The sequence below is a fragment of the Sinocyclocheilus rhinocerous genome, unplaced genomic scaffold (assembly GCF_001515625.1).
Source record: "Sinocyclocheilus rhinocerous isolate Xijiao unplaced genomic scaffold, SAMN03320098_v1.1 scaffold619, whole genome shotgun sequence".
Lineage (NCBI taxonomy): Eukaryota > Metazoa > Chordata > Actinopteri > Cypriniformes > Cyprinidae > Sinocyclocheilus > Sinocyclocheilus rhinocerous.
In genome coordinates this window covers 542,807-567,822 of record NW_015636051.1, presented here as the reverse complement: position 1 = coordinate 567,822, position 25,016 = coordinate 542,807, and positions in this window count along the sequence as shown.

The window sequence follows — 25,016 nt, the reverse complement described above, 5'->3', positions numbered from 1 at the left end:
GAGAGCAGCTTGGAAGAGAGGGGCGGGGTCAGCAGAGCTCATTAACATTTAAAGGAAAATGCTACAAAAACGGCTTGATCTGAAAAGAGCTGTTTTTGACAGGGTAAAAAAGGTGTTTTTTACACTACCATTGAGAAATTTTAACTAAACTATGTTACAGACTTTTCATTAAGACCCTAAAGAATCATATCAACTCGTGGAAAATGGGCATCCTATGACCACTTTAATGGAGCAATGGTCCAACAAGAAGCTCACTATTGATTATAAATGAATAATAGTAACTTTGCTTCCTCATTTCAGAAGCTTGCCAAACGCTACAGCTATAGCATACTGATGGCTGGACAGACAGTTTATCTTCCTGAACATTCATGGTGAATACTGATCAGGTGAATGATAAATTCAGTGCTGAGTGTGACAAATTCTCAAGCACATTTAAGAAAGATTAAATTTAAGAGATCACCTCCATCTCTGTTCACCCCCTTCCCCCGATATTTTGTTTATTCTGGGCAGATATCCAAGATTACCAATCACCATGGGCAAAGATAGCAGAGAGGCCTGGCACCACCATACTGAACAATATATATAAATAAAATATTTCTGTATTGCACAGCATTCCTTACTGGCTACATCAACCATGAATAAATGAGTATTGCTCTTGAAATAAATGAAGTGTAGAAGTGGCCACCCACTGTTTTAGCATCCTGAATTTATGTTGTAAGTATTTTCTCATAACATTTTCTGAGAAGCATAGTATTTCAGTGCAAATTTAAAAATTAAACACACACATCTCTTGAACATTATGTTTAACATTATTCCTAACATTGACTTAGGTAGGCTTCTACTGAAACAACACCAAAGTCCTTTTAAGACAAGTCATGTCACTCGGTGGCCATCTTTGAAACGCCTCTCGGGCATGCAAGTGCAACTCCTATATCTTTGAATGGGGAAACATCAAATTCTCCAAAACTTTTCACTAAGCTTACGATTAAATTTCACATGTTTTTTTTTTTTTTTAGGTAGCATAAATGCAAATTTAACATTAAAGATGTTTTTATCAGCTGTTTGGACTCTCATTCTGAAATTACTCTGATGTTACACAGCAGCGGCCAGTAAGTTAGGCTTTACATATACATTGTGGTTGGTGTCCAGAATGGTACATCGGAACAATTCGGAGGGTTGTTACATGTGTGTAGTTACATAAATATTACAGCGCTAGATACTATGTACCAATGTGTACTTACACTGTGGTTACATACTACATACACATCTAGTTACTTTGTAAGTACACAGGTATTAGGGTCACAATATAAAGTGGGACCAATTTTCAGCAAATTTTAATTTTTGGGTGAACTGTTTGTTGGCCTATGACTTCATATGAGCAAGCTTTTCTAGTTATGACATTTTTATTGAATTTATCACATTAGTAGGCCTGGCCTGAGTTGCTTGCTGGTCTGTAGAGCGGTAGACTGCATGCATGTGTAGTCATGACTGTTTTTTACATTTTCTTTTATGTGCTCTCTTGTGCTTTTGTTGTTGCATACATGATGCATTCTTATTTTTGATGATAATCTCGGTGTGGTATATTCGTGATACCTTAGTTATGATGAAATCTCCAGTAAAGAGTGCAACCCTTCTACTAGCTGCCAATCAAATCTCATTTCCAATCAACCTCATATGACTAATACAGGCATACAAAATAAAAGAGACTAGTGTGAGCTGTATAACAGGCAGAAGTGGCTGTAAACTGATTGTGAATAACCTCAGCTGTTTATGTTCAGTGGATATTCTCCAAGATGGCACCAAGGTGACGCGGAGGAGACGAATTGTTGAAAAAAGTCGTTATTTTTGTTTTCTTTGCATACAAAAAGTATGCTCGTAGCTTCGTAAAATTACAGTTGAACCCCTGATGTCACATGAATTATTTTACCGATCTCCTTGCTACGTTTCTGGACCTTGATCGTGGTAATTGCATTGCTGTCTATGGGAGGGTCAGAGAGCTCTCAAAATTCATAAAAAAATATCTTAATTTGTGTTCCGAAGATGAACAGAGGTCTTACGGGTTTAGACCGACTTGAGGGTGAGTAATTAATGACAGAATTTTGGGGTGAACTAACCCTTTAACAGTTTAAATACAACAACAACAACAATAATAATAATAATAAACATTCATAAATGAATGAATACATTAATCAAGCATTAACATGTCAAATTTATCACAATTATATCCTACTGATACAATAACATCAAGGTTATTTTTTTTTTATTTTCCTCAAATCATCTAGGATGTGATATCCCTTTGCATCATTTCATTTTGTATTTCATTTTCATTTCCAATTTCATTTCCAAAAGGTTTCTTGCATACTGAGTCAAACACACTGCATTTGGATGGTTCAAAAATATATAAAAATAAATGATTAAACCAGTCTCTCAGATGAGATCTTTAACCTCCGGCCAATAATGAAACCACATTGTATGAAGGTTTTAAAAAGCATTTGAGATCAACATAATACACATATCAAAACATACACGGTGTAGCATGAGCTCATGGCTAAAGGTGTCTGGAGTACTGAGAGCATGTTTATGGAGGGATATGCAGGCAGAGCTCTTCCTGCGGGAGGCGGTACTCTTAATGAGTGTAGACAGTCTATACACGGTTATCTCCCTGGAGAGCGAGAGTGTAAAATGGTTTTCTATCCCTGCAGATGAGTCCCTCGGTTTTCCGTTAGCTTCTCAGATGAGAGTGTACGGTGTGTTTGTGGGTTCATATGTCGGAGTTGGCGATGCTGTATTGGTTTGGGAGGACCTCTTGTTTACGTTTGTGGTTTGTGGTGCAATTTGAAGGCAGCTGACTAGCACAGCATGCCTGTTCAGAGAGGTCAATCATCCAGCAAATAGTATGCAACCAAATGTGATGAAATGTGTTAACTCTATCACTGTGTCTAAAAATACATACTTTCCTGCTGCATGGTATGCAAACACAACAATGTCTGAATACTCAGTATTAATAAGCAAAAAATACACAAATCTTCAACTGCATCCACTGAGATTATGAAGTGTACAACAAGTGCACATCTTGGTACAATGTAAGGCCTCCTCACGGGTGCTGAGGTGCCATCAGATTCAAAGAGGCCATATATATATATATATATATATATATATATATATATACACACACACACACACACACAGAGTAAAAAATAAATAAAAATAAAACATTGGTAACATTCACGTTAAAATACCGACAGCTGTGGTTGCCAGAAATGTACCTGCCTGCAACATTCAGTCATTGAAAACTGACCAGAAAAGAAGAAAAAAAAATGTTATCAAGAACAATTCAGATCAGTCTAGGTCAGAATGAGGCAGGCAAAGTGTGTTTCGCACAGTATAGTCCCATTAAACAAACAATAAAATCTCTGAGTCAGTGTGGGACCAATATAAGCAAGTACACTCCAGTATTGGTTCTAAGGATATTCTTTGTGATGTGTGGGATGGCAGAAATATCGCAGAGAACGTGTTATTTCAGACAGACTGCTCATCATTGAGCTTGATCCTATATCAGGATGCATTTGAAGTGGTCAACCCACTGGGATCTGAGAAGAAAAAACACAAGATACTTGCATAGGAGGCTTTGTTGAGAATTTCAGCAAGAGTTCATACTTCTGCAGATATTGTGAGATCACCAAAGAATTCAATGCAGATCCTCTTATCCAGGGCAATAAACGGACAATGCAGTCATACAGTGATCATTTTCAGACAGTCGTCATCCAGTGGAGGCGTTACATTTGACTCTTTTATTTAATACACTCACAAACTTCCATGTATGTCAGCCAGGGTTACCTCCTTGTCTTGGCCATTATCTTTTTGAGGGTATTGTATCCTCAGATCTGGCATTGTACATTAGCCATCTTGTTAAGGTAAACAAACAGTTTAGCAGTGGCGTTCCATCCATATAAGATACGAATGCTCCGCATACCCAGGCCATTTGAGAGAATAAGTTCACAGGATAATTCATATAAACATGATTATAAGTTGATCCCTTGTCATTTGAAATGTAACTTAAAGCTTAAAGAGTTAGGAATAAGTACGTAAAATGATTTTTTTTTTTCCAAATGGCAGTCATTTTCTGTAAATCTACATCAGTTATGGTTGCTTCCGGGCGAGCGGATTCTCCGCAGCTTTCTCGCCTCTGCTCTATTGCTATGAGTCATCAGGATTGATGCACGTTCTCAGTGATTTACTGGTCTGCGGCAGATTTAATGTGTGAGGTAAGCTGTTCGCGAAGCGCTCGCCCAAGCAGAAAAATGTGCTGTTGCTGCCAGATCTTGATTTTTATAAAAACGTGGGCTATATAAAATTTTAATAATAACAAACATCATATTGTTTTGCGTATGCTCGTGTCACTTACAGTTGAAGTCCTTCTCTGATTTTATTATTGTTTGCAAGGTTGCAACGTTACTTTGCAATATTTTAAATATTTTGGGGTATTTTGCATGGTCTGTTATTGGAGTGTCATTGGGTGGTAGTTTTAACTCCTATTCACTGTGAATAAAAAAATAATTTAACTGATGCAGAGAGACATATAGTAAACTGGGGGAATCCCCCCATCTCCCCACCCTGTGATTACGTATCATAACATAACTACGTGTAAACCTTATTTGGCAGTTTTTACTTGGAAAACCAGCTATATTTTTCTTGCATTCGAAAAATGGTGTTTGCTCAGAATGTTGCCTGAGTTGATCAGAGACAAAATAGAAAATCCAGGTGTCAATTAAATATGGCATTTATTATTGCGACATATTACGACTTATAGTATTAGGAGCTCATTTGTGCACAAGCCATTTCAACTGGTCAGGTAGCCTATCTGAGAGTTATTATCGATTAATATTTGCATTGCCGAAAACAAGCCTTTCCTGATCACCTACTGAACCCCAAACATCATTATGTCAGTTATTACCCAGAGCTCATTGTTCAGTTTGGGCCACTTATTCATCTATGCACTTTAAGATATGAGAGCAAACACACATATTTTAAACAGTGTTTGAGGAAAATACGTTTTAACTTTAAGAATCCATGCTCTACTCTTGCAGAGAGACATCAACTTCTGCAGGCCTTTTTGAGTGCTGGAAAATTCTTCCCTCCAGCTGTTTTAGTGAAGAAGGGCACACCATTTTTCTCAGGAGACTACAATGATGATATCAGAGAGGCAGTTGCACAACATGATTTTGAGGCTGTAAACACGCTAATAGCTCATGAAGTAGCCGTGAAGGGTACAAAATACAAGAAAAAAAATGACGATGAGGGACTTGTAGTTGGAAAAAAAATCAAAGTTGTTCCATTCACAAGGATTTAGAAGTATATTGTATTGCTGAAAAATGTCATGGCATGCGTCTTCCTGGCATGGGTGTCTATAGTCTTACACTGATGCATCGAAGCTACTGTTGTGTCAATCAGGAGAATCTGATAGATTACTACCCCCCATTGTCCAAGGCACACCAATCATAATTATTTACAATTCCTTCTCTTTATTCCACAATGATGACTAATGAAGAAATCAAGGGGATCATCTGCAAGACCTTGCCAAATCTCTCAGAGGTAACCCAGTTGCAGATCATTTCTAAACTTCAGAGTTCTAGCTTGGAGACAAAAGAAGATCTAAAATATGTACAGAAGGAAGATATTGCTGATGTGTTACCTTGCATTCAGCTCAGAAAACTCATGGATGCATTTAAGGTAATAATAAATGGTTACCATGCTAAAATAGGGTAGGGATAGAGAACTTAAATATAACTTACCCATAAGCATTCTGATACTACGAGCCATTTGTTACAACAAAACTATACTGAATTGATTTTGTGGGTTTATCACAACAATTTCCATAAGATGTATCACTTTATATTTGATCTTACTGTTGTTTTATGGTTCAAGTTAATGGTTTCAGACATGCTTTGTATAAAATAATTAAGTGCAATTTAAACGAAGAACAAGTTATGTTTTTCTTTAGCTAATTTTACAAAAAAGGCCAATAAAGTTCTAAATTCACAATCACTTTCAAGTAATGAATCACTTCATCACTTTCATCAGGCACTCCACCTCATTGTAGTTCATCACAGCTGTCGGCCACTGAAATATTGTCAAGCCAGGCAGAAAACAGTGATCCAAGCAACAGACCTTCCACCTCTCAATTATTAGGGTGCTTTCACACTAGCACTTTTGATGCGCATTCGATTCGATTGACGTCAGAATTAAGTATGTTTGGATGATGTGGACACTGTCTTTTGAACTTGGGTGCGCACCCCCAAACCGTACCCGAGTCCGCTTAAAAGGCGTTGTCTGGGGTATGGTTCAAGTGAACTCCAGTACGGTTTGCTGCTGATATGAACGCAATCGTACCAAAATGTGGAAGTGAACCGCTATTAATTACATATTATTTGATAAAAATGTATGATTGGTTGTGTGTTTCACTCATTTTTCTGACAAGCGTGACTGATTTGCTGCAAGCAGAGAGCTGTATAACTCATTTATGTTCGCCTTCAGCATTCTTTAGAGCATTTGCAGTACATTCGTAAGACAGACGTAAGTGCCATTATGTACTGAAGCTTTGGGAAAAAAATGGTTCAAAAACAATAAATATAGAAATGAAGAGAGCAATGATACGCATTTTGCCACCTTCTCCTGCTCCATCGTTACTAAGCAATGGGTTAAACAGCTGCTGGCTTGATGATGCAAACAAACCGCGGTTCGGACTCAACTAAAATAATAGGAACGCAGTCCAGCGGGGGCAGGGGGAGCAATCAAACTTGGGTTCGGACCAGGCAGTCGAACCAAGTGTGAAAGCACCCTTAAAAACATGGCCAGAAACGTGGTTCCATGGGAAAAAATGCCACTGGAAATAAGATCTGCAATTGTAGATGGCAAGAGACCCAAACCAGTGGAGCGATGCCAGATGGTGCGAGTACTTGTTGATGAAATGAGGAGGTAGGAGGCTAACCCCACTCGAAGTGTCTTACTGTAATTCGAAATATCATCAGGCAGTACCCAAAAAGTTTTGCTGATATGGCGGCAGATGAGTCACTAGTGGGTGGAGGTAATATGTCACTTTTGATTCAAGTAAAAAACAGCATTGAGAATGTGAGTCGTGAGGTAAGCTGTACACGGCACTGAGCCTCTTGAAGCAGTTCTGCAGACAAGAGGGGGCCAAGCAACAGTTATGGATGTACAAGATTTCAGCCAGATCTCCCTCCAGAAGAAACTGAGAAGACTGTGGAGCAGAGCCGGCAAAAACTAGTGGAGATTTAAAGACAGGAGGGTGCAGCTGGAGCTGAAAGAGCAGAGGTCAAAAATCTAATGGAGTGCACATTCTGTCTACAACGCCGTCATATTAATGCCCTTCCACCGCCTGATGTTGAAAATATAAGAATCATATGGCCCTTTCTTTTCAATCAAAAGTTCATATATGCTTATTTTGTGTTGTTTAAAGACGTCAGTATGTTTCGTATGTTTCGTAACTCAGTATGGAGGAATGTGGAAGAGCCATCACACAATTCTTTGCAAGAAAACCTACCAATGAAGATGTCAAGGATGTCCTCTCTAAAACTGAAGAAATTGAGATGACTCTTCGCGTTGTTCAGCTGCTCAGATGTAAGTTTACAGTCTCTATCTCTTTTGGCCCTGTCTTTCCTGTTCTGAATGCCATGTATATTTATTTACAACAGGTTTTCTGATTAATGTAAATTTTGCTCATTTTGCTATTAAAATAAAACCTTTTAAAATGCCTGTCTGTTCCCTTCAGGTGCTTGACTTTTGTAGGTGCCGTTTACACCACACCATTTTCAACTAAAAACCGGAAAATTTGTATGCGTTTTGGCCATTCATTTACATGACAACTGCGTTTTGGGAGCCTGAAAACGCAAACTTTTGTAAACAGGTTTCAAAGGGCAAGTTTTTAAAAATGATACCATCATCATCACTGTGTAAACTAGGAAAATGTGAATTTGTGAACATGGTGATATCATGTGCATGATTATTATGTGTTCAGGCTATAGGAATGTGTATGTGGACATTGCCAACTACTGGCCTGGCATGCATAATACAGCGTTTTTCATCTTCTTTGTGGATCTGTGTGAACGGGAATCATTTTGACAATGTGGTCAACTCTATGTGAAACTTTTCTAAAATGCAATGGAAAAAGTTTTGTTTTTAGTTCAATCATTGACGTGTAAAAGTACCCTAAGTTCATAGTAATGTAGACACATGCATTTTCTGTAAAGCTGCTTTGTAACTATATGTATTGTGAAAAGCACTATACAAACAAATTTCAATTTAATTTTAATTGAATAGTCTATTGTGGGTTCCTGTTTCCTGTTTGTTGAGGTCTTTGTCTCGTCCACATGGGTGGACATTGCCAGTGTGCTTAGTTTTGTCCCTGGTGTTTCCTAGTTTCCAAGATTATGGGTTGCTGTTTTGCTTTTTTTTTCTAATAAATTATCTTCATCTGCATTTGAGTCCATTTCTCCTTTGTTTCTAAGTGCACCATTTATTACAAGAGCAGTCTGAACTTTCTGCTAAATGTCTCCTTTGACAAGGTTTTTCAAACCAACTATCCCTTTATCATTACCAGTCAAGTCTCTGCAAAATCACCATTTATTGAGAAACTATGTGCTGTCAACCACAAGCAAATGCCTGGAAAAGCAAGGGAAAATTATACAAAAGCATTTGATAAGGGACTCTCCCTTATCAAATCAAAAATCCATCCATTCCCTGCAGCCGAGCTACTGGTCACATTTGATGAATCATCTAATTCTCTTCAGCGAGCCTGCTCTGGGTACCGAGCTGGGTGAGATGCTTGCAGATATCTTTCCTTCTCAGCTTGCACATTTATCACATCATTCAGCATCTTCAGCAGCCTGTCGATACGCTGCTCCTTTCCCCAAATGGACTCGCCACCTACAGGCCTGAACTTGGCCACGCTGATTTACAGTGTCTGCGTGCCACTGCTATCTGCCTGTGTTATGATCCGCTCCGCCATGCTCCGGTAGCCACAGCATGCTCTGTCTCGCTTGTAATTCTGTCTAAAACAGCACCTGTGAGGTTGTGCCTCTAAAACATTGGTCTTGGCACCGCTGTGGAGGACTGATACTCAGACACACACAATCTCGTACAGACAGAGGGAAAGCCAGAGCAGTGTCTGAGCTTGATGAGGCAGAACATACATTGTAGATACGGCATAAAATACATTGTGATCTGATAGGACTTTTCCAATTACCTGCTACTGGAAGTAAAGCTTTGATTGAGGGCGCTTGCTGGGTTTTCTCATCCCCGGCACACCCAGTCCTGATTAAATCAGGAGATTGCTTTGTTTTATTGATAACTGACCTTATCCCCCATTCTCTGGACACACAATTTACATTACTTGAAAGTATAAGAAATGGAAGTCTGCGAAGGATGTGTATTGCCATGACAATATGTATTGCTTCAATATGGTAGGCTACAGAGCTATGTACCTTTGATTAAATCTAAACGTCCGATTTGCACTGCATTTAGAAATGCCATGAAGGACTAGAATCCTGCCTAGATTTGTGGTTCTGGTGGGTCGCAAAAAAAAAAGGTATTTGCAGATGTCTGGGAACTGGCTGGTCAGTCTGCCGATTTCGAGCTGGTCCGTTTTTACGTCACACCGATGCTCATATCCGCATGTAAACATATTGTTGGAGTGAAAGTTCTTCACTGTGAGTGAAGAAGACACAAAGTTCACAATTTGTAATACGTGTAGGGCCAAAATAAACTGTGGGGAACCACAGGGCTCTATTCTAATGCTTGTCTGGGACAAGTTGGTTTTTAAAAGGGCAAGTGAGAGAGAATTTTACTTGCCTGATTAAAAATAAAGTTATTTCCAGGTCAAAAAGAACAGAACACAAAATGAGGGATAAACTAACAAAGAAAAAGGCATTTATTTATCTAATTCATAATAGTTAATATTAATTTTAATTATATATATATATATATATATAATATTGTAAACAAAATAGCCATTGCATTACCGCAGCTGCAGCTCCAGTTGGTAGAAACGGTGTCCTGAGATGCGATTATGACTTGGATCCCATATCATGAACTTAAGAATGTTTGAGAAAATGTCTAACTTTTAGCAATAAGTTCCAAAAGGCCCCCAAATTTCAAGAGGGTCTAGCTGCAGCCTTGCACTTGCACTCTCAGACTTGCATTCTCAGACTTGCACTCTCAGACACTTGCGCTTCCGCTAGCGACGTCACTTGCAGTCTTTTATTTTTTTATTTTGTTCTATTAGACAGTTTATTCTATATGGAAAAACGCTTAACATGAAACTGTGCGTGTTGCATTTATTCTGGGCTCACCTGCTTTCCTGTACATAGTTATGTATATTAATAATGTAGAGGAGCATATTGAGTTTGGCCTTTTTAGTCCATTATGCCACATTATGCCACGTTTTGCAGTATGGGAGGAAAATACTATATACATGTTCATTATATTAATAAATTGTATATTTAATTTGATATTTTAATAGCATCTTAATACATTAAGCCATGTTAAGTGTTTATGTTTTTCTACAGGAGGAAAACGCTTAACGAGAGACTTTGCGCATGCGTTCATATTCTGCTGTTCTGTGGCCACGGATTTGTGGTCATGTCTTTTTCTTGCAGGCCCGTGTATGTTATAGTACTAAATTAGTTTTAATCGTTTAATCACCACAGCGTCTTGTCTCCATTCGCAACACGCACGATTTGTGTCGATTGCAAGTGACGTCGCAGGTATCGGAGAGTGCAAGTGGCGTTTGCAAGTGACATTGTAATTTAGTTAATTTTTTCTTGTCTTCAACACCTGGCTACTGTTGTAAAATGTTGAGAGATTCAAACAAAAAGTAATAAAAAATAGAACAAAATAAAAAATAAAGTCTGCAAGTGACGTCGCTAGCGGAAGCGCAAGTGTCTGAGAATGCAAGTCTGAGAGTGCAAGTGCGAGGCTGCAGCCAGACCCTTCTCCCAAATTTAGACTACTAATTTGCTTGCATGTGGTAATTATACAAAATGTAATACATTAAAGCAGTTTCTGCGCTACTAGTGTCATCTAGCGGAACTACAAAAATAAAGCATGTTTTCAAACAACCTTTCTAAGAGCCCCCTTTGCGCGTCACGCCTCCAAGGTCGCCGTGATTTTGGCAAGAAAGACATGTCAACATCTTTTGTTGATCCTGGATCAACATTACTATCCAAAAATATAGACCTAACCCAATTCCTACCCATAAACCTAACCCTACCCATAATTTATTCCTAAAATTAGAGGGAAATGATAGGTTAATAAAAAGGGTGTAGAAGCATCTAACCCTGATTGTAAGCCTAAAACTGACATTTCTTGAAAACGTATCCCTCAATTCTGATTGGTTGATTAGAATGTTGTTCCATGTTGTTATAGCATTATAAAACAAGTGTGGAAGAATCTTGTGAAAAATATTTATATTGAGATTATTTTGGTGAGATTAGTGTTTTTCAAATCTGGGCCTAGTTTGAGACATTGCTGAGATCTCTAAGAGAATCATCTATTTAAGCAGACGTCTCCATTTGCTCTCAATTTAATCTCATTGCTGCCATGAATAAACAATAAAGATATTAAATTGTGATTTTTTTTCCTGTGGGAGGTAAATAAAAACAATAACACACACATTGCTGTCATTATAGGCTGCTGATTTTGTTGTCTATTACCATAGCTCTCAGTTCCCTAAGTAATAAATGATGGAATGCATGGACTTGCATAATTTAAATCAATTGATTCATTTTCACAAAATTAAGAATATTTTCTTGAGTCACCGACTCAGTACATCTTAATTTTAACAAATCAACTGTGCGGTATGTAAGGTGATTTGCTTAGCACCGTTTAATTGGAGTTTTTAAATTAAATTGGCTCTCTTGAGGCGCACTGTTAAGACAAACATCTGAGACAAAGTTGATGCTTAAACGAAGCATAACTGCGAATTCCATTAGGTCTCCAGAGCTATTCTTGCAACTTTTTCTACCAGTTTCTGGAAGTCATTTTCTGGAGCCATCAATTGTATGTAAAATGCCTGTGGAGTGACTGACAGCCAGTTTCATATCATCATTCATTCTCACATCAAAATATCTTTCGCACTGCACAGCAGGGATTTAATGGGGCAATAAGCGAGAGCATAAGCGAATGAACAAGCTAAAACATTATTTTTAAAAGATAAATGTTCCTATTACAGAAATGAAATATTGAGGCGCTTTCCGAAAAACTTTACTTGAAAAAAGAAAAAAAGATTTTTTTTTAAATGTGATTCTTAACAAGATTGAATACAAGGAATCTATCTTGTCTCCCTCTGATAAAGAAGTAATTGATGTGTGAGGGATTATGCTGATGCCTGGAAGGGAATTCATTTTGTGATGAATAAGGATTTTGGCTGTTATCGTGTCTTTTCCCCTCTAATTTCCCTTGTAACTAAAGCAGAGCAGACGTGTAGTCATTACTCTCTCATTATTAGAAAGAACTCGGCTGCAGTGAGCTTTAAAGTACAGTGAAAAGCAAGATTTTTAGATCAACTAAATAATAATTTGTATTATTATTGTAGTTTTGTTGATTTACTTACTATTCCAAAGTTCTTAAAATGTTCAGGATCACAACTAATGCAAAACTTCACAACTTTTTTTTTTTCACATTTTTCATGAAAAACATGAGATGCAATGTTGATCTATTTAGTATCATAATAAAGCAGAACTCTTTATAAAGTGGTATGTAAGACATCTTAATAGTATGCAAGAAATCTTAGGCTTCAAGCTGTGGTCGTCATTTTGACCAGGAGAGGATTTTATTTTTCCCGAAATTGTTAATGTTATTGAGTTTTACTAAAACGTAATGACTTTTCTTACACGGGGTATAACAAGTTTTGCACTCCCCCCTAATAATTCTCTAAAAATAATTATTTTTGGATAATTTTAATAAGACCTACAATCAATGCATTCCAAAAGTAAATACAAAACTTGGGCTAACTGAAAGGAAAAAAAGGTAATAAAAAGACTTAATCCAGTTTTTGGTATTATTTATAGTGATGCTCCAATCAGGATATTTACAGACATTCATTTAGGGCCTGAATTTCATATTTGAAAATGGGGGGTTTCTGGCATTTTTTAGACATTTTTCAAAAATATATACCTAAATATTACCTAAATGTTTGCTCATGCAGTGAATTTTTGTTTTTACAGTGGGTCAATTCTTGCACAATAGATAACACACAGCACAAGCCTGATTTCGTGAGCTGTATGTGAGGCGGCCTTATGTGTGTGCGATTTGAGTGTACATGAGCGCACCGTCTCTAGGAGAGTGCGTGAGTACTGAATGGTTTAAACACTGCCAAAACTTAAAAAGAAAAAAAATACTCAATTTTCATGAGGTCTTTAAGATGTTTACCAGATGATAGTATGCAAATATGACGCCTACTGGGTAAAGTGTACATGAGTATAGAGAACAGGATGAGTGTTGTTAGCCTTGAAGTGAGTTACAATGACCTCAGATAAATGATGAAGGGTCTGTTGAGACATTTTGTGAGCTCACTGAGGAACACACACTGACACATGACAGACATACTGTAAAAGCAATTTAAAGCAACCAAGCATTTTATCTAGCCATTGCTCCTCTGAATAATACATTATCTTGTCATTAATTCCTCCTCTCTCTAATTAATGCATCATTAAAAATTTAAATCTGCCTGATTCAACAACCAAGGGCTGTGCTTTAGAGGTATTTGAGGTGCTCTCAAACGAGACCCTGCAAGAGAACAACACGAAATGTGCATATGGCAGTCTCTTGCATCCGCTATGAATATTTATTGTGCAGAACCTGTCTGGATGCTCCGAAAGTTGCTAAAACATCTGCTAAATTAAACTTTTCTTTGGTAATACAATGTATTTGTTATACTTGGCTTGCTTGTCATTTTGTACCATTCAAAGTACCTTGTTGAAGGTATATAAATGCAGTTTTAGCTGATGTAGCATTAGTATCAGCTCATGCAGAAATAATGATCTAAACTTGCTGAAAAAACACAGCTGACTTAAGCTTTATTCATAATGTTGTTGCTAACAGATGCACGCTACAAATCTTTTTTTTTTTTTTTTACCAACAGCAAAATAAAACCAGACTTAATACACAGTATAATGTACAGTGTAGTACTGTGAAAAAGAATGCATTGATTTTTTTACCCTATTATTGATATGTAAGTAATAAATGCAACTTCTGAACTATACATTATCTATGTCTATTAATTTTACAGATTAATGGGCTACTCTTTAGACTGTTTAAAACTGCTTAATCCATTAAAAATAATTATTGCAATTAATGTAACATTTGGAGTTCACACTAAATAAATGTGACATTTATTATAATTATTTTAATCAATTTATTAAAATAATTATGTGATGATTGTTATAAGTGTCACAACTGGTTGTAAACCACGCACAACAATACGTCTTTAATAAATCCATAAGTAAATACACTGCCAAACGAAGAAGCACAACCATACACTGACAACTGAACCAACACATAACTAAACTAAATATACATAATGAGACACCTGAAAATAATCAAATGAATAAACATGACAACCAACTCAAGGGAAACAGAAAACAAAGTCCAAACTAAAGCATACTGTGATAAGTTAATTTAAATTCAAAGTTGTTATAAGATCGATCATCTTTGAAAATATATATTTTTAAATGATTAACAAAAATGTATGATTTGCAGTTTAGGCCTAAAATTTGCCTTGCAAAAATAATGTTAAAATGATTATAATTTAATATGATATGATATGAGGACTGAGGTTACAATAAAAGTAAATTGCTCAATTTAAATGAAATATAGGTCATGTATTACAATGCTCAATTATTATTATTATTATTATTATTATTATTATTATTATTATTATTATTATTATTATTATTATTATTATTATTATTATTATTATTATTATTATTATTATTATTATTATTATTATTATTATTATTATTATTATTATTATTATTATTATTATTATTATTATTATTATTATCATTACTTATTTTAATGTAAATAATGTAATAATGTAAACAATAAAAGTATAATTACTATTATATTATAAATAATCATCTAAATTCATCACACATTACTATGTTTATATACCATTCATATATTTAGTTCCTTTTTTTTTGTTATTGTTCTTTTTTTTTATGTTATTGGTTATTTCATTTGTATCCATATTGTAATGTTGCCATATTATTGTTCCTGTAATTGATGATACATAGTGCAAACTGTAAAAGTATCCAACGTTTAATATTTCTGTTTAGATGTCTGTTCAAGTCCCTATGGTAAGCATGAGAAACAGCAATGGTGATGCTCACCTTAGCAAACACCCCTTCTTAAAAAATAAAAATAAAAATAGTAATAATAATAATAATACCAACAATAATGAACCTAAGCTCAGTGAGGTGAGGCGTGTGGGAGAAAGAGAAAATAGCTTATCTGAGAATCAACAAAGTCACTAGGTTGGATTTGATATAAAGTCTATCCAAGTCTATAATTGTCCGGGAATAGCTTTGGGAAGCTGCATGCCGTTTGAATCCTAGTCATTTATGAACCTTAGCCTTGAATATATTTACAAAGATTAGGATTCTTTTACTGTGTCATTGCTAAACATGAAAATGAAAGTGGTCCCCAGTCAATTGGGTATAGGTCAGCAGATCCTCCCCTGGGCCAGCTGCTTCGAAAAAGGAGAGAGGGGAAACAATCATAATAGCATAAATGCTCCTTTGGCTCATCTCTGTGTAAGGCATTTTAAGTTATGCCAGAAGGCACGACAAGGGTAGAAAGGGAAAGAAATCACGGAATGAATGTCTGCAAATGATACGAGGCTTTAGGCACAGTGTGATGTGCCCTATGCTTCACACTGCCCAGGGAAGCGATACAGGCCAGGGTTATGGAGCTGGCATCTCTAATGCTGGAGGCTACGGACTGATAAGCCTCTGAATCTTAGTCTCCAGGGGTAGCATCATTCACTTCCAGCATTTCACAACGCTCCCATTCCATATGCAGATGTTCGCAAGGTCAACGAGAACGCATATCATGCCAGAACCACACCCTGTGCCTGTGTTATTTCATATTTTTATCTCTCAGAGCTGTCAAAAAATACAGTAAAAGCAGTAATATTGTGATATTGTAATATTATTACAATTAAAAATAACTGCTTTCTGTTTCAATATATTTTAAAATGTAATTTATTCATGTGATGCAAAGCTGATTTTTTTTTCAGTTGCTATTAATCCAGTTTTCAGTTTCACATGATCCTTCAGAAATCGAATTGCAGAAATCCAATTTCTAATATGCTGATTTGCTGCTCAAGATTTTATTTATTTATTGTTAATTAATTAATTTAATTAAGTGTTTTCATTAGAGCTGTCTATAAAAACCAGCAGGCAAGAGTAGTGTTATCAGTCAGGAGAAGGAGGTGGATTTAATTCTATCGTAAGATCATTTTGTTATTTTTAAGGTATGATGCGATTTGTAGGTTGAAAGTACTGAATATTTTTACACATTTTTTAAACTATATAGCCATGTGTTAAAGGGAATTATCCTTTGTTTAACCCACAACATCTGGCCCTGAATTCTTTATTTTTTATTGTAAAATTTAGTGGGATTTCATGTCACGTGATTATCTGTGCAACCAGAAGTGATTCATGGGTTCACTTTGAGATCAACACCCCCTAGTGGTGAACCATCGTAGTTTCGAAACGTTTCGAAACAGTGTGACGTAGCGAAGCTTCGTTTGCTAAAATCACGTGACCTGGTCGGTTTGATATGCGCTCCAAAACACTGATTCGAAACAAAAAATTAGCAATTGTTTCGAAGCTTCATGAAGCAGTGTTTCGAACGCGCCCATCACTAGATCCGCCTCATCTCACCTTTGCTCAGCTCCTAGCATTACACCTACATTTGCTCCAAGGTAAATGAATAACAACTATGAATAACAACTTGTTCACAGTACCAAAGTGAATGTGTTATTAAAATTAGAAACTGTTGGCTTACACTTACGTCATAATTTATAATCACTTTCAAATAAAGTTGTTCTCTTCTCCTTTGACTGTCAGAAGTGTTTGGCGTGATTCTGATTTACAGTCTCTGCACATTTAAATTACTTTACTTCAGTAGAATTATTAGCATTTAATTTAGTCATATTACTGTGATTGATCACGTGGTATTTACAGCAAAGAAAAAAAAAACTATCTGGAAAGAACATGAGCAAGGAAATAAATGTAAATAAATGGGAATGCTAATGGATAGCTTTCTTCTGGGTTCATCTGACAGAAACTCCCTTACGCCAAATCTCCAAACTTCGAATGCTTGAGTTTTATTATGGAGGAGCATGTAAATATCCTTTTGTAAATTTTATCCTGAGAAACAATTATCTTCTTGCTCTATTAGCTGTTCAAATAGTGCCTAAGGGCCTTTTTGTGAATTCCCCTATGACAAACATGTCCTATTGTGCACTTTAAATCTAATGAATGTGCTTGTAAACTGACTCTCAGTACTGCATTTAGAGTTCATCACTTCTGTCTAAAAGTATTCAGGAAACAATACATATATCCTGTCTTTCTAATTAACAGTGCTACAATAATTGAGCGCACATCATAAATCTAAGGACAACAATGTAGCACAAACTGAATAATTAAATGACACTATATATTTTACAATGGAGGCAAACTGATGTGCCAATTAGGTGATTGTGATTATATGTGCGAAAACATGATGTTTTAAACAAACTCATAAAAATTGTGATTTTGGCTTTTCCCACCTCAGAGAACTGAACCTTCTTGACAATTGTAAACAATAAAACATTTTTTTTTAGAAAATGTTGAATTCATACAATAAAAAATAAAAAAATAAAACCTATAATATTTAATATGACAAAGATTTTCTGAAGGTGAATTACTTTTTTTTTTTCACTATTTGTTGAACAAGAAAATGCTATGCAATTTATTTTTTAAGAGTTTCGGGCCCCGTTTGGTAGCCTCATCATGGAAAGTGAATGTATGTTCTGATGTACGCTATCTTATTGGATTACGTTTTGCACACTTAAGTGTGTTGCACCCTCACTGTTAAACATTTTAACTGTATTTTTATAGTAAGTTACTGGCAGCACGGTTGCCAGTAAGTTACTGTATTTTGGTTTTACAGCAATGTACTGTAATGCAAATTTACGGTATGTAGAACAGTGTACTGTATAACTACAAAATAGTATTGTACTGTATTTTTACATCATTTTGTAAATTTTGCATTTTTACTTATAATTTTGTTTCTACTGTATTCTGTGTAATCTATATATGTGTGTGTGTGTGTGTGTGTGTGTGGTTGGAATAGTACATACATATAGTTAGTAAAATTATAGTTAGTAAAATTGTGATACTACTATACTTCAGAATAACATTACAAATCAAAAGGCAATCCAAACATATTTACAAATGTATTTTTATTAAAACATTTTAAAATATTTTAGTACTGCATTTGCTACCCAGAGTACAGTGCATCACCAATTTACAGCCATGAAAGCATTTTAAGTGTTCAAGAATATAAATGAAACAAACACATGCATCTTGAGGCCTGGATTGGGAATCACTGTCCTAAGAGAGAACTTGATATATCTTAAAACTATCTTAAAAATTATTAGCAAAAACAACAAGAAGTGTCTCAAAACCATAGCCCCTAAATATAGGGCATGTGGGTGGTGGCAAACAGGCCACTCACCCTCTCTGTGAAGTCCTCCATTTAAACATCAGTATGGACTGAATGAAGATGTTGACATGCGGGGTTGATGGCCATCACTCTGCACCACCGTTCTGATCTTCTGCTCACTCGCTGTCTGCCAGTACATTTCTTCCCATCAGTGGTGAAACTGAATCACAGTCATGAAACACACACACAAAGACAAAACCTGTTATCCACAGCACCAATAAAGATGAACAGACAGCATGGGGAAAATAGTGAATGAAAATTCTGCAGCATAGATGAATAATAAATAAATACAGTTGAAGTCAAAAGTTTACATACACCTTGCAGAATCTACAAAATGTTAATTATTTTACCAAAATAAGAGGGATCCTACAAAATGCATGTTATTGTTTATTTAGTACTGACCTGAATATGATATTTCTGAATAAGATAAGAATAAGTTTGCATACACGTGATTCTTAATATTGTGTTGTTACCTGAATGAGCCTTTTTATCTGATTAAGAAATTTCACATTAAAGTTATTTACATATAGTCCACAAGATAAAATAATAGTTGAATTTATAAAAATGACCCGGTTCAAAAGTGATTCCTAATACTGTGTTCTTACCTGAATGATCCACAGCTGTGTTTTCTTTGTGTGTGATAGTTGTTCATGAGTCCCTTGTTTGTTCAGGACAAACAAGGGACTCATGAACAACTATCACTAAACAAGAAAACACAGCTGTGGATCATTCAGGTAAGAACACAGTATTAGGAATCACTTTTGAACCGGGTCATTTTTATAAATTCAACTATTATTTTATCTTGTGGACTATATGTAAATAACTTTAATGTGAAATTTCTTAATCAGATCAGTACTAAATAAACAACATCATGCACTTTGTATGATCCCTCTTATTTTGGCAAAATAATTAATATTTTGCAGATTCTGCAAGGTGTATGTAAACTTTTGACTTCAACTGTAAATAAAAATTAAATTACTTTAAATAATACTTACAAAAAACTGCCTTGTGACAGCAGTGCCCTTCCCAGGGTGCAAAGACAAGTGGACCACACTGTAGAGCTGCAAGAAATCAAGTAAATTTGATTCAATAATGTGTTAGCCTACTTGTTGACGATGTATGGGCTAAAATCACATAGAATGTTGCCTATAACGTTACATGTGTATTTCATACACTCCAACAATACGTCAAAGTTATTTAAAAAATCATAGTATGCTTGACATTGCTGAAGATTTTGGCATGCATTTTACTTATCTTTGTTGTCTGATAGATCATTAGTAACTGATAAAATGACCACTAATCATATGTTTTATTACCATAATAATTTTTATCAATCACCGTGCTACAGAACTGGTCTCCCGCCTAAATAGTTAATAACCTGGTAACGTTACCAATATCTCTGACCCAAAACCACACATTTACATCGCAAGTGAAACTGTATTTCTCAACCATGTCTAAGTAAGTGACTAATTAAAGATGTCCAGTACAGTTATTTACCGCGACCGATGCTGCCATCAGTCGTGAAGCGGACTAATATAATAATATTAATCTAGCCCCCGGTTTCACAGACAAGGCTTAAGCTAGTCCCAGACTAAAATGCATGTTTGTGCTGTCTCAACTGAAAATATCTTGCTCTGACATATCTTAAAATATGTCAGTGTCATTGTTCTGTGTCAAAATGCACACCTGTAATGTTTTCTTCTAAGGCATTTTTGTAAAAGTTGCTTAATTATCTTAACTTAACTAAGGTCTAGTCCTTGTTTTAACGTAATATCCCTTTTGTTTAAACTCAAACTGCCTTTATCAATCTCCTCAAACCCAGCAGACTCCATTGACAAACAGGGTAATTTTACCTCGCATACCATAGTAAAGCAAGCTTCGTTCAAACTTGCCAAAACGGTCTGGATTTGTTTTTCCGCGGTTCCAGCAATCATCGACTCTAATTTTGGTCGAAATAAACCCTAAGCTAATTCACTAGATGTGAAAATGTCGGGAGAGCAGCGGGTGAAAGAGCGCAAAACTTAACTAACTGAGTTTCGACTACAGCTTTGAGAGAGGAGATTATAACCAGGGGTGCACATACGTTTTTCAGCCTGTTTCTCATAAGAGAACCTGGAGATTTGGTTTGGTCCCAAGCGGCAACCTTCCGGTCTCTTTCGTGAAACCAACAAGGAAGTGACTAAAACTGCAATTCATCGACTGGCCGCTAGAGGCTGGCTCCAAAAGGGAGTCAGTCCAATAGACTCCCCATGTTAAAATGCCCAACTTTACAGCAGAAAAAAAATATGTTTACAGCCTGGTAAAAAAAAGTGGTTTTGGTCTATATAGCTAATTTTGCCCTTCATGACAACTGTGAGGTGGGTGAATTTTTTTATAACTCATCCGTTTAAATTATATTAAGCCTTAAAGTTCTGCATAATTAAGGGCGTGGCCACTTGAGTGACAGGTGGATTGCCGATTGCCGTCGAGTGGGCGTGGTTTCAGCAACCAGCTCCCGCCTCTTTGCCATTTTCGATTATCCAGGTGTGACGCGCGGTGACGCGGTGTCAAGATGGCGACGGCTGGCTCCGCCAACTTTGAGCTTCAAAAACACTCTTCAGAAACCTACGGGTGACGTCACGGACACTACGTCTATGGTTTTATACAGCTTATGTTTGGTCCTCACACTGCACATAGTATGACCCATTAAATATAACTATAAAAAATAAATTAATAATAGTGATAATATTATTGCACTTTATTTATTATTTATTTTTTTTAATTAAAAAATAAACAAAAAAATAAAGTGTAATAATACTATTATATTTTAAAATAAAAAGGGAATATAGGCTACAGCAAGATTACAGCAATATATAATAAAATATAAAATATAATGTAAAAAAATAAAATATACTGTAAAATATTCCCGCCAAGACAAATTTACCTAGAATGCAATATAAATACAGCATTTTACTGTAATGGATGAATGTGGTATTGTACTGTAGGTTTTTACAGTAGTGTGCTGCTAAATCTACAGCAATTTCTAACAGTCTCTTTCCACCATCTAAATACAAGTGGTCAGCATATTGCCATCATATCCAACTTGTATTCAAATGCAACTCCTGTGACCACTTGTAATTAGATTGTAAGGTGAGGTTCACTAAATTCATGACTACATCAGGTAATCAGAATTGCTCATTGCCATTTCATTTAGCATATGTATTAAATGAACTTCAGATGTGTGTGTGGCGGAATCTTTACAGAATCTACATTCATTCATGAAGCAGACACTTTTATCAAATGCAAATTATCTGTGTCACTGCATGTAGTTGACAGCCAATTCCAATATCCAGTATCCAATATATCCAATCAGATCACCCAAGACGGATGTTAAGCGCAAATGTAGACTTATGCAAAAGCACAACCATTTTCCAAACTGCTAGTATTCAGTAGCATGAACATGAAAGTTGAATGCACTGGCAACTTGTGTAATGATCCATACCAGGCCACATTAAAAAGAGACTTTCAGCTCCAAATGCACATTCTGATTGCAGTTTGGGAATTAAATGTCTATCAAGTCATCAGAGACAGACGCCCATCATAGGTGATCAACCATTTTTCATCTGCAAGTCTTTGCATGATCAGTTACTGACAGCACAATATGGTCTGATGGCCCCAGATGAGCGTTTCCAACGCTCAAAGAAGTGGCAGACCAAAGCTTTCTTCTTCCCCCAGGGAAGTCGTATTTTCTTGCCATACGCATTTTATGTTTCTTTGTCTGTGTCGGGTTTTGAAGATTCTCAGAGAGGCTGCAACAGCTCCCTATCCAATTTCTCCTGAGAGCCACAATGTTTTCAATATGTTGATGTACTGCATTCCCTTTCACTTTTACAAATGGGCTGCGATATTAAAATGAACACCCCTATCCTGAAATCCATTTACTCTCTTGCTGGTTTAAAACCACTTAATTGAAATAAATGTGTCCCTCCACCTTCAGGTAATATTCATTAATTCAGGACCGGTTCCAATTTGATGTTCTTGGTTCTCACAATTTATTTTTATTTTATTTTATTTTATTTTATTTTTTTTTATTTTTTTTGTGAATGTGGATGCAACACTTATTCAACAGCTGTTAAATGTGACTGAATCTACATATGAAACAAGCACTAATTATGATTTATAAGTATATCAGATTATTGATGATGACATGATGGTTCTTGTTCACTGTTCTTGTTTTGTACTACTGTATAAAATACAGTGAAAGTATAGCAGCAAGTACTCAGGAAAATACTGTAAATTCCCAGTGTTTTTACAGTGTAAATATAATGTGATGAACAAGATGGCGCCGCAGACGGCCGCCACAGTGCTTGGCTCTCCAGTGTTTATAATGCTTTTGTTCGTTTTTCCTGTCTTTTGTTTCTCAAACACGATCATGAGAGCCACAATGTTTTCAATATGTTGATGTACTGCATTCCCTTTCACTTTTACAAATGGGCTGCGATATTAAAATGAACACCCCTATCCTGAAATCCATTTACTCTCTTGCTGGTTTAAAACCACTGAATTGAAATAAATGTGTCCCTCCACCTTCAGGTAATATTCATTAAAATAACCTTAATGAAATCAGCTGATACTGTAAATTCCCAGTGTTTTTACAGTGTAAATATAATGTGATGAATAAGATGGCGCCGCAGACGGCCGCCACAGTGCTTGGCTCTCCAGTGTTTATAATGCTTTTGTTCGTTTTTCCTGTCTTTTGTTTCTCAAACACGATCAGTTTTACCAGGGATGTACTGCTGAACATTCGGCAGAACACACCACAAAATCTTCTACTGGATTTTGATTATTCGGAGGTTTTTGCTGAACGTTGTAGTTGGCGGAGCAGCGGCGCTGATCAAACGCTTCAGGACGCGCAGATGGGGGAAGCGAGCCGGCGTGCTCGTGAAGCTCAGACAGCGCAGATTTCGTACGCCGTTGCCTAGCATCCATCTGGCGAATCTCGGTTCTCTACCCCACAAAACGAACAAACTTCTTCTGCTCTTCCGGACAAACAAGGATTTTTCAAACTCTGCTGCTCTGTGTTTCACAGAAACCTGGCTGAATGACGCCATTCCAGCGCTATATCTGCCAAGCTTCCAGCTGTTCATAGCAGACCTGCTCTGTGTTTCACGGAAACCTGGCTGAATGACGCCATTCCAGCGCTATATCTGCCAAGCTTCCAGCTGTTCATAGCAGACCGCGACGCAGAATCAACAGGGAAATCGCGGCGGCGGGACATGCTTTTACATCAATGAGAGGTGGTGTACAGATGTAACTGTGTTAAAAATGATGTGCTGTCCCGATCCAGAAGTGCTCTTCATTAACTGTAAGCCTTTCTACTCGCCGCAGGAGTTTCACTCGTTCATTCTCGTGAGTGTTTACATTCCTCCACAAGTGCATGTGAGCCTGGCTTTACAGGAACTCGCTGATCTGATCACAGAGACAGAGCAACAACACCCAGACTCTGCTTTAATTATTCACGGGGACTTTAATAAAGCAAATCTCTCCTGTGACCTACCAAAATACAGACAGCATGTTACATGCCCCACCAGAGACAGCAATATATTGGATCACTGTTACACCACAATAAAGGATGCATATCGCTCCATCCGACGGGCAGCTTTGGGGCTCTCTGATCACTGTTTAGTTCATCTAATACCGACCTACAGGCAGAAACTGAAATCAGCTAAACCTGTATTAAGGACTGTAAAAAGATGGACTAATGAAGCAGAGCAGGATTTACAAGCTTGTTTTGACCTCACTGATTGGAGCGTCTTTGAAGCTGCTGCCACCGATCTGGACGAGCTCACAGAGACTGTAACATCTTATATCAGTTTCTGTGAAGACATGTGCATTCCTACCAGGACTTATTTAACCCTTTGAGCGGTACGGTCCCACATAGGAATTTTTATTTCCGTGTCCCTGGGAGTTCGGTCCCACATATGGGATTTAGAACGTTCGGTGACGTCACATACTGTAACTGCAAAATTCAAACTGTGCTTTTTTTGCGCTTTAGCTAGCGCTGAGCCAGAGGGAGAAGTGCACTGTGCTTCTCATATTATCACAACTATGCAGTGTTTTTAACCACATATAAACCACCCGTTTATTTTAGGTTTCAGACATTTAAATACACATAAGTACTAGTAAAACAATACATTTAGAGTTTGTGAAATACACACATGTCTATGGAAGCAACAATAACAATC